We start from the raw sequence: 11,165 nt of genomic DNA on the forward strand, positions 1-11,165 counted from the left end.
GACGCGTTAAAAATGAAAAAAACGTAAAACGTAAAAAAAACCGCGCGTTAAAACGAAAAATACGTAAAAACGTAAAACGTTAAAAAACGGCGCGGTAAAACGCAAAAATTTTAACGTAAAACGTAAAAAAAAACGGCGCGTTAAAACGTAAAAAACGGCGCGCAAAAAAAACGATGCTTGAAAAAGCCCGGCGTAAAAATCGGCGCGTTAAAAAAACGACGATTGAAACGTAAAAACAGCGCGTAAACCATAAACAACGGTGCCTAAAACTTTAAAAAAAAAAAGCGCGTAAAGTTTTTAACGTAAATGTCGGCGCGTTAAAAAAATCTGATTTCAAAAAAGTTTTTAAACCAAAAAATCAGTTTAATAATAAAAAATTATTAAGACTAAAAAGTAATAAATGAATTGGACAAAAAAAACATTTAAAAATAATATATATAAAAAGACAAAAAAGCAATTTTACCTAAATACCCTTTAATAATAAAATATTAAAAAACAAAAAGCTTTTAATACTAATATTTTTCTACTTTTAATCTTATCCATCCATCTAGTTGATCTAAGGGCTAAAAAGTGGTTCCCATGGTTCTTACAACTAGAGGTGGTTTTCATTTTAGTGATCCCCTATATATATATATATATATATATATATATATATATATATATAGTGTGAGGTTCATTGGGGAACACTAAAAAAGTGGGGAACAGTGGGGAACCGACTCAAACGAACTCCGATTGGACTCATTCCAGCGGCGTTGGAACCGTCTCGTCGAACCCTAACTAGGATCTCGTAACCCTAAACCTTAAATCATAACCCCTAAACCCTAAATATATTAGGGTTTGGTTTTTAGGGTTTAGCTTTAGGGTTTAGAGTTGAGCTTTAGGGTTTAGGGTTTAGCTATAGGGTTTAGCTTTAGGTTTAGCCTTTGGGGTTTAGCTTTTAGGGTTTATAGTTTAGATTTTACGTTTTAGCTTAGGTTTTACCCTTATTTTTTTATCTTTATGGTTTAGAGTTTAGGAGTTAGGATTTAGGGTTTAGGGTTAAGAGATCTTAATAAATACAAACTTGTGGTCCTCAAAACTACACACACGACTTTTTTTTTTGAATTTTTTTTACAAATGTGTTTATAATACACGCATCTACGTTTATGAAAAAAAATTTTGGTCCACCTCGCCCCATACGGTGTAGTTCTCACGGTTCTTACAACTCGAGGTGGTTCTCATTGTAGCGGTCCTCTATATATATATATATATATATAGGGGGAGGTTCATTTGAGAAGAATGTTCTTGCAAGAAGAAAAATAAATTAATCTAAGCCCTACATTTTTATGATCAATGGTTGTGAATCAAGATATCATTTTTGTCCTCTTTTAATTAATTCTTTAATTAACAAGGGTATGATAGACAATTTGATATAGAATACTAATAAATATTATCAAGAGTTACTCAAGTCTCATTAATGACACAATAATTTCTTCTTCACCACTATTAATGTGCTAGGTCATACACCAATTTTATTAGGAGTGACAAAAGTATTTAAAAGTGTTAAGAAACAACATCAAAAAAAGGGGAGGGTTATCTTGATGTGCTAGGTCATACACCAATTTTAATGTGTTAGGTCATACACCAATAATTTCTTCTTCACCACTATATATGTATATATAGGGGAGGGTTATCTTGAGAACGCTAAATATTGCGAGAACCGTGAGAACGAATGAAAAAACCAAGCAAAACTATTTTTTTTTTAATACAAAACTCATTGTAATTAAGAAACAACATCAAAAAAACAATTTACAACGTCAAATAGTTCTTTTTCTCCTTTCAAAATCACTCTTTTTATATTTTTTACACATGTGTAAATATACCAGATTTACACATGTGTAAATGGCAAACTTACACATATGTAAATTTTCTTTATTTACGAATTCACGTAAATTTAAACGTGTAAATTAAATTTCTAACATTGTATTCGAATAATAATGATAAGTGTAGAAAAAAATTTTGAATTCGAATTGTTTTTGACCAAGTTCTCGCGGTTTTTTCATTTGTTCTCATGGTTCTCACAAATATTTAGCGTTCTCATTTAAACCCTCCCCTATATATATATATATATATATATATATATATATATATATAGGGAGCCGCTAGAATGAGAACCACCCCGAGTTGTAAGAACCGCGAGAACTACACCCCACGGAGCGCCGTTCGCCATGATTTTTTTTACAAGTAGATGTGTATATTATAAACACAGTCGTAAAAAATCATGGCGAACGGCGCTCCGTGGGGTGTAGTTTTTTACACCACAAGTTTGGTGTTTTTTAATTTTTTTAATTTTTTCTTTTTTTTCACCAAACTTGTGGTGTAAAAAACTACACCCCACGGAGCGCCGTTCGCCATGATTTTTTACGGCTGTGTTCATAATATACACATCTACTTGTAAAAAAAAAATAATGGCGAACGGCGCTCCGTGGGGTGTAGTTCTCGCGGTTCTTACAACTCGAGGTGGTTCTCATTCTAGCGGCTCCCTATATATATATATATATATATATATATATATATATATATATATATATATATATATATATATATATAGGGAGGGGCTCATGCGAGAAACCACCCTTATTGTGAGAACCTTGAGAACCAATGTGAACACAACCTAATATAGCTAAAAAAACCTAACCCCCCTCCCCAAAAAAAACCTAACCCCACCCCCCCCCACCCCAAAAAAACCTAAACCCCCCTCCCCCACCCCCCAAAAAACCTAAAAAAATCTAAAAAAAATCTAAAAAAATCAAAAAAAAATCTAAAAATTTTTTTTGAATTTTTTAATATTTTTTATGTTAAAATCGCTACTTTTAGAAGCAAAAAAAAATTTTTTTTTTTTAAAAAGTTAATTTTTTTTTTAAATTTAAAAAAAATTATTTTTGGCTTCGAAAAGTAGCGATTTTTTTATAAAGAATATTAAAAAATTCAAAAAAAAAAATTTTGTGATTTTTAGCTATTTTTAGGCATTTTTGGTTGTGTTCACTGGTTACTCAAAGGATTCTTGTTGGGCTACTGTTGGCCGGGGGGGCCAAGCAGGAATTGGAAATAGAAACAATAACCGGGGTGGAAATGGAAATCGCCCACAAGGAAACAATGGAGGAAATGGGAATGGAGGCAACAATATGAATCAAGTTGGTAATGCGAACTGAAACAACAACAATCAAGCTGGAAATGGTGGAGGAAACGGGCAAAGACCTGTATGCTTTAACTGTGGTGATATTGGGCACTATAAGAGGAACTGCCCAGAATTGAACCAAGCCCGTGGAAGAGTTTTCAATATCGAAGCAAGGGAAGCGCGCCAGGATCCCAATGTCGTTACTGGTACGTTCCCTGTAAACCAACGCTATGTATCCGTTTTATTTGATACTGGTGCCGATTATAGCTTCGTATCGTTAGAATTTAAGAATATGCTTGGGTTAGCCGCTAGTAAGTTAGATATTCCCTACTCAATCGAATTGGCTAATGGAAAGTTAGTAGAAGCCAATGAAGTTGTCAGAGGTTGTGTAATCGAATTGGGAGAGCGTGAGTTTGCTTTGGATCTACTACCAGTCCAGTTGGGAAGCTTCGACGTGGTAGTAGGGATGGATTGGTTATCAAGCAACAAGGCAGAAATTGTTTGTCACGGAAAGGTCGTTCGCATCCCAAGCGAAGATGGTGAGACAATTGTGGTTCATGGAGAGAAGCGTGATACGCTTTTAGGAATTATCGGCTGTTTGAAAGCGCGAAAGTGTTTGCAAAAGGGATGTGCTGCCTTCCTGGCACACATTGTAGACAAGAAAGCTGCTGAGCCAAAAATCGAAGACATCCCTGTCGTGAGGGAATATCCAGAAATCTTCCCAGAGGACTTGCCTGGATTGCCACCTCAGAGGCAAGTGGAGTTCCGCATCGAATTAGTTCCAGGCGCCGCGCCTGTGGTTAAGGCACCTTATCGACTTGCCCCGTCTGAGATGCAGGAATTGTCGACACAACTTCAAGAGTTGTTAGACAAGGGGTTTATCAGACCAAGCTTCTCGCCTTAGGGAGCTCCGGTCCTGTTTGTCAAGAAGAAGAACGGTAGTTTTCGAATGTGCATTGACTACCGGGAGTTGAATAAGTTGACGATCAAGAATAGATACCCTCTGCCAAGGATCGATGATTTATTCGATCAGCTGCAAGGTTCAAGCTTTTATTCAAAGATCGATTTGCGATCAGGTTACCATCAGTTAAGGATACAAGAGGAAAGTATCCCAAAGACAGCCTTCAGAACTCGTTATGGACACTACGAGTTCCGAGTTATGCCATTTGGGTTGACAAACGCGCCTGCAGTTTTCATGGATCTAATGAACAGAGTTTGCAAGCTGTACTTGGACAAGTTCGTGATTGTGTTTATCGACGACATTTTGATTTACTCAAAGACAAAGGCTGAGCACGAACAGCATCTAAGAGCAATTCTGGAACTGCTGAAGAAAGAACAGTTGTATGCCAAATTCTCTAAGTGCGAGTTTTGGCTACGTGAAGTCCAATTCCTTGGACATGTAGTAAATGAAGGTGGGATTCACGTGGATCCAACAAAGATCGAAGCGATCAAGAATTGGGAGACGCCAAAGACGCCAACCGAGATTCGACAATTCTTGGGTTTGGCTGGCTACTATCGAAGGTTCATTGAGGATTTCTCAAAGATCGCTCAACCATTGACGCTCCTCAAACAGAAAGATAAGAAGTTTGATTAGGGAATCAAACAGGAAGAAGCGTTCCAGCTATTGAAAGATAAGCTCTGCAATGCGCCAATCTTAGCACTACCAGAGGGTACAGATGATTTTGTGGTATACTGTGACGCCTCACCTCAAGGTTTGGGTTGCGTGTTGATGCAACGTCAGAAAGTTATAGCTTATGCATCACGCCAATTGAAGGTACACGAAAAGAACTATACCACACATGATTTGGAACTCGGCGCAGTGGTATTTGCTTTAAAAATCTGGAGACACTACCTATATGGTACGAAGTGTACAATCTTCACAGATCATAAGAGCCTACAACACATATTCAACCAGAAGGAGTTGAATATGAGACAGAGACGATGGGTTGAGTTGTTGAACGACTACGACTGCGAGATAAAGTATCATCCAGGGAAGGCGAATGCGGTCGCCGACGCCCTAAGCCGAAAAGAAAGGATCAAGCCCATAAGGGTTAGGGCTTTAGAGATGATTATCCAAACAGATCTTTCCTTGCGCATTCGTGCCGCACAGAAAGAAGCTCTTAAGGAAGGAAACCTTGAAGAAGAACATCTCCGTGGGATGGAGAAGCAATTGGTGCCAAACGAGGAAGGAACGTTATGTTTTATGAAAAGGATTTGGGTTCCTCTGTTTGGTGATTTGAGGAAAGTTATTTTTGATGAGGCACACAAGTCACGGTACTCTATCCATCCAGGAGCGGATAAGATGTACCAAGATCTTAAAGATTATTATTGGTGACCTAGGATGAAAGGTGATGTTGCTGTTTATGTGAGCAAATGTTTAACATGTGCCAAAGTGAAAGCGGAATACCAGAAGCCTTCAGGACTTCTGCAACAACCTGAGATTCCCAAATGGAAATGGGAACAAATTTCAATGGATTTTATTACAAAGTTGCCAAGAACGCCAAGAGGTCATGACACTATTTGGGTAATAGTGGACCGATTAACGAAGTATGCGCACTTCTTACCTATCAGAGAGAAAGATAATACGAGCAAGTTGGCTGAAATTTACATGAGAGAAATCGTTACGCGCCATGGAGTACTTCTTTCGGTCATCTCTGATAGAGACGGAAGGTTCGTATCAAGGATTTGGCAATCCTTCCAAGAAGCTTTTGGCTCGCAACTGAATCTGAGCACTGCATTTCACCCACAGACCGACGGACAAAGCGAGCGGATGATTCAGACTTTGGAAGATATGCTGAGAGCATGTGTTATGGATTTGGGATAAGCATTTGCCATTGGTCGAATTTTCATACAACAACAGCTACCACACCAGTATTGGTGCCACGCCATTTGAAGCTTTATATGGCCGCAAGTGCAGATCACCGCTCTGTTGGTCTGATGCAGGTGATAGACAATTGGTTGGTCCTGATGTGGTACAGGAAACCACATATAAGATTGCACAGAACCGAGATCGCATCAAGGCGGCTCGTGATCGTCAGAAATGTTACGCGGACCAAAGGAGGAAACCTCTAGAGTTTGAGGTAGGTGATATGGTTTTGTTGAAAGTATCACTCTGGAAGGGTGTGGCACGCTTCGGAAAGCGTGGAAAGTTGAATCCGCGGTATATTGGTCCGTTCAGAATTTTGGAAAGAATTGGGTTAGTAGCGTACAAGCTGAATTTGCCTGCTGAACTGAAAGGCGTTCACGATACATTTCATGTATCAAACTTGAAGAAGAGTCCAACTCAAGATACCGTTGTCATTCCCACCGACGAGATTCATGTTGACGACACGCTCCATTTTGTTGAAGAACCTGTTGAGGTTACGGATTGGAAAGTGAGCAAAACCCGCCGGAGCAGTGTCAAGCTCGTCAAGGTTCGTTGGAACGCCAGGCATGGTCCTGAATACATCTGGGAGCGTGAGGACCAAATGAAAGAGAAGTACCCCCACTTATTTCCTAAGACCTCTGCAACCAGAAGCAGAACTTAAAATTTCGGGACGAAATTTTTCTAACGGGGGGAGAATGTGACAACCCTCACCAAATCAGGTATCCGTACGACTTGATTAATATTTAATTACTGCTTAATTACTGTGCTTGCTTGATATTATGGATAAACTGCTACCTGAATACTGATACATGAACATACTTGCATCATACCTTATTTGCTGTCACTCCATTATTTACATACAGAACTTTAGTGACAACCTTGATGCACAAAAGCAAAGTAGCACAATGAACGGATAACCCATTTAACATGCTGATATAGCCAGCATCAGGCAAACACTGCCTCTAAGGACTGTATGAGCCTGAGATAGTTTATTACACTAGTAGAGAGTGTAGGGATATGAGGGTTGTAGAACTGCGTCACTAGGTGATAATTACAGTGACCGGATGTGCCTAAAACGTACTTTAAGTACAAAATTCAGCACTTTAAAATAAAAATTCAGCATTAAGCTAACTAATAAAGTGCCAAAACATGAGAAAAATATTACTAGACACTTTCCAAAGTGTCGGGAATAAGTTGTGTCACTAAAAATAATATTAACGACACTTTAAAGCTTTGTTAAGCACTTTAACGGATCACTATCCAACCGAACAACCGGACTATACCCGGAACATACAAATATTGTCATCAACATTGGTTCTCTTTTTCTGAGCCAGTTAGGGTCCCCGAATACCCTAACACCCGTCACAACTTACTACATGCTAGTACTAAGTTAACCTCCAACTTAACTTAACTTTATCCTAATTACCTAGTTGAAATCTAACCAAATAACCCCCCCCCCCCCAACCGAATTCGGTCACCATATGGTGACACATTGTCCTTTGCATGATTATTTTAATCATGGTTGTCTAATATCATGTGAACATGAAATCCATTGGTTAATCTTGAAAGACTTTGTCTATAAGTATCAAGCATGGTCCACTAATCACTTCACCACACTTAGCAAATTCACTCCACCCTCTCCCTCCCTTGCCCATTTCGGCCGAAAACAACAAACATCCCACCACCACCTTTCGATTTCATACAAGACATTCCAAGTATCTACAAGGGTTAAGGATTGCGTATAAGGAAGCTCGGTGCACTCGGATTGCGAAGGACCTCGCTACATTGCTTTTATCCACTTGTTTTTCGACTAGTTTCTTCCCTAGCCTCGAGCTAGTAGTAAGTGACTCTAAACGCCTTCTTGATCTATTCTAAAGTGGTTAAAATGAACTTTGTCGGTTAAAAATCATGAACATACAAGATTACATATGAAAAGTTTACAAAAGTGATAAATATGTTGGATAAAAGCTATGAAGTTGTGTAAAACTTGTAAGACTTGTTTTATTTTGATTATTTAGTGTTGATCTATGATTGTAGTAGCTCGGATCGTCATCTAACCCGGCAAAGTCATGTCCATGAAACATGACCTAGAGTATGTTTAAGTGTGAAAGGGGGTTAAATGATGAACACTACTACACATTAAGCATGAACTTGTGTAAAGACTATATTTCTTATGAAATAGACTTGTAAACTAGTAGATCTACGGATCTACAAGTGGTATTTTCAAAGGACCAAGCGTCAAAGAAATCATGTTTTCTAAAACCGAGTTTTACATGAACAAGAGTGATTTTTGTAAACACACAAGTGTGTAAACACTTGTGTAACACAAAGTTTTGACAAAAGAACTATTTTTGTAAATATTGACAAGAAGTTGTAAAGATGTAACTTCTTTAAAAACGAGACTTTCAAGAAACTGGATTGATTTATAAAAAGGTCTACTAAAAATATGGGGAAATTACTACATATTTTAGATAAACCACAAGTTTATGTATTTTTGCGATTTATATCTATTTTGACTAGTTTGATGGTTTGTTAATGTTGGGAACATTGTTGATTTGAATTTTAAAAGAAAATGATACGCTTGAAAGCGTGGCCACCTTAGTTACAGGGGAAACTCTGGCGAAATTTTTCTAAAAACCCAACACTTGGAAATATTTTCACCACAAGTGTTATAAATGTATTTTTAACTTGTTTTCAAAAATGTAAATTTCGCCACGATTTTTATTACAAAATTTCTAAGTGTCGGAGGTGGGATTTTCGCCACGATTTAGAATATATATTTTCATAACAACACTTGTGAGATTTTTATGATTATTTTGTGAATTATACAAATATTATTTTTAGGGTAAAAATAATATTACCGAATGTTAACGATTCCAAAATAATACGAATGCCTTCACAATAAATATTAAGTTACAATGGTATTATTAATACCACCCGATCTTTAAAACGTAACTTACGCATTTTCGGAAAAATACTAGTGAACGCGTATTTTGACAAAGGTATTATTTTTGGGAAAATTATGTGAAATAAAATATGATATTTTTGGGAAAAATATTTATATTTCAAAGTTAGAATTAAAATATATTTTAAGTGAGACTTAATAATATATTCCGAAGATACAAAAACGCGCATGTATTAAAACCCCCATCCTTGGGAAGGAATATATTTACCAAATATTTGCAAAGTGTAAACACGAAATAGTTGTCTAACTATCTCCCAAAGACATTAAACCTTAAGCTAAGGCACGGTCGTCCGTCTAATAGAAGTTAGTACGTGTAGGTCGTCGCACAGCAGTTTGATCAGGAGATTTACTTGATAGAGACGCACCACTGTGAGTTTATGTCCCCCCTTTCTCTTAACTGTTTTCAGTTTTCTAAACTGCGGGGGTGAAATACATGTTACTATGATTATAAGTACTTTTTACATGGTATGGTTAGCGTAAGGAGGGTTATTATTTAGATCATGTGAGTGGGTAGGCGCAACTTGAGGCCATTAATCCTCATTGTAGGACCCAGGGACAGTAGCGGTAGATCTATCTGGGTGTAGCGAGCCCAGCCCCAGGCCCAGCGTAACGGACCTCGGGGTGACTTTGTACCCAACGCAAAATATGCTAGGTTTGAGTCTTCCTACTTGTACTTCACACATATCAATGGCCTCGCAAACCATTGGTGATCTCTTTTTCCTTATTTGCTACATAATAGGATTTTATACATACAAAGGTTTTATTACTCACTTACACATGAACTCGCTCAACAATTTTTGTTGATTTTTCCAACTTACATGTATTTCAGGGAATTAAAGATCTGGCGCGGTATGTTACGTTTTCCCGCTGCATAAGAGTTACGAGGTCATCCAAGTTTAGGGGATGTGACTTTTACCTGGACGAGTCACAGTCCATAAACTGTGTTTATTTCATGTTGGTGTTTGTGTCTTTCAGACAATGTTTTATGTTGTTAGGTTGTAACTTCCGTTGCATGTGTCAACACTTCAAGACAATGTTGTGTTACTTATGTTTTAAAACCTAATTCAATGGATGATCTTGCATGGTTTTATTTTCATATAGCTTTGTTATGATTAAGCTATGGTATTAAGAAGTCACACCAAATTAACCACGCTTCCGCAAAGCCAGGGTGTGACAAAATATATCCATCACACAACATCTCATGTCATAAAACATAAATAATCAATCAAACATCATATATGATGAGAATATTGCGATTGCATTGCCATAAATCGAGACCACATGGTAAAGTGTACAAGTACATAACTGTGACATACAACATCAACGACTAACGGCTACATCACCCCAGTCCAAAAATATATCAAATCAGTGTCAATACATCCATATACATGTCAACAAAAGTCAGAATCAGAATGCAGTCTCCAAAATGTTGTGCGGTCAGAGCTATCGCCGTCTTCTCACCAAAGTCCACCCGTGCTGTACAAGGTCCCCCTACACTGATGGCGGTGGAGGAGGGGGAAAATGGGAATAGAATAAATGACGCAAATGGAGCCAGTCCTCCGTCATCGCTCGCTGGGAACCCAACCAGGAAGCCATCTGCTGCTCTAGTGCCAAAAGACGTGCAGCAGAGTCCGGTGACAACGGTCGAGGGGGCTGTGAAAGAGCAGGGTGGGTCTGGCCCTGACACTGGCATGGCGGTGGCTGAGCTCTCTCGAGCTCCTGTATACGCCGTGTGAGTGCCTCCTGCTGGACAACAAACGACATAAGAATGTCCTCAATAGAATACCCCATATGAAAAGGATGGCAGGGGTCGGATGGTGGCATAATAGGTGGTGACGTCCAAAGGAATGGCTCACCCGCTGGGGTAAAAGGTGGCACAGAAAATGGTGGAACAGGGGGAATAGCAGAAGAAAACTGTGGTATAACTGGGATAGATGTCGGCACATGTCCAAAGGGATGAGCCGATGAACCCTCTCCAGGTCGAGCTGAAGGTGTGAACTGAGCGAATGAAAAAGGGAAATCCATGTGACGTGCATCGGTGGTATGTGGGGGAAAAGGTGGGAGCTCATCATCAGCATCAATCCACCCATTCTGGGTGTGCGCATAACGGGGATCAATACGGGTCGCGAATAGCGCATGATCGGGCTCCAAAGGAACATGATCAAGGAGAGGAGCGA

The sequence above is a fragment of the Helianthus annuus genome, chromosome 12 (genome assembly GCF_002127325.2).
Source record: "Helianthus annuus cultivar XRQ/B chromosome 12, HanXRQr2.0-SUNRISE, whole genome shotgun sequence".
Lineage (NCBI taxonomy): Eukaryota > Viridiplantae > Streptophyta > Magnoliopsida > Asterales > Asteraceae > Helianthus > Helianthus annuus.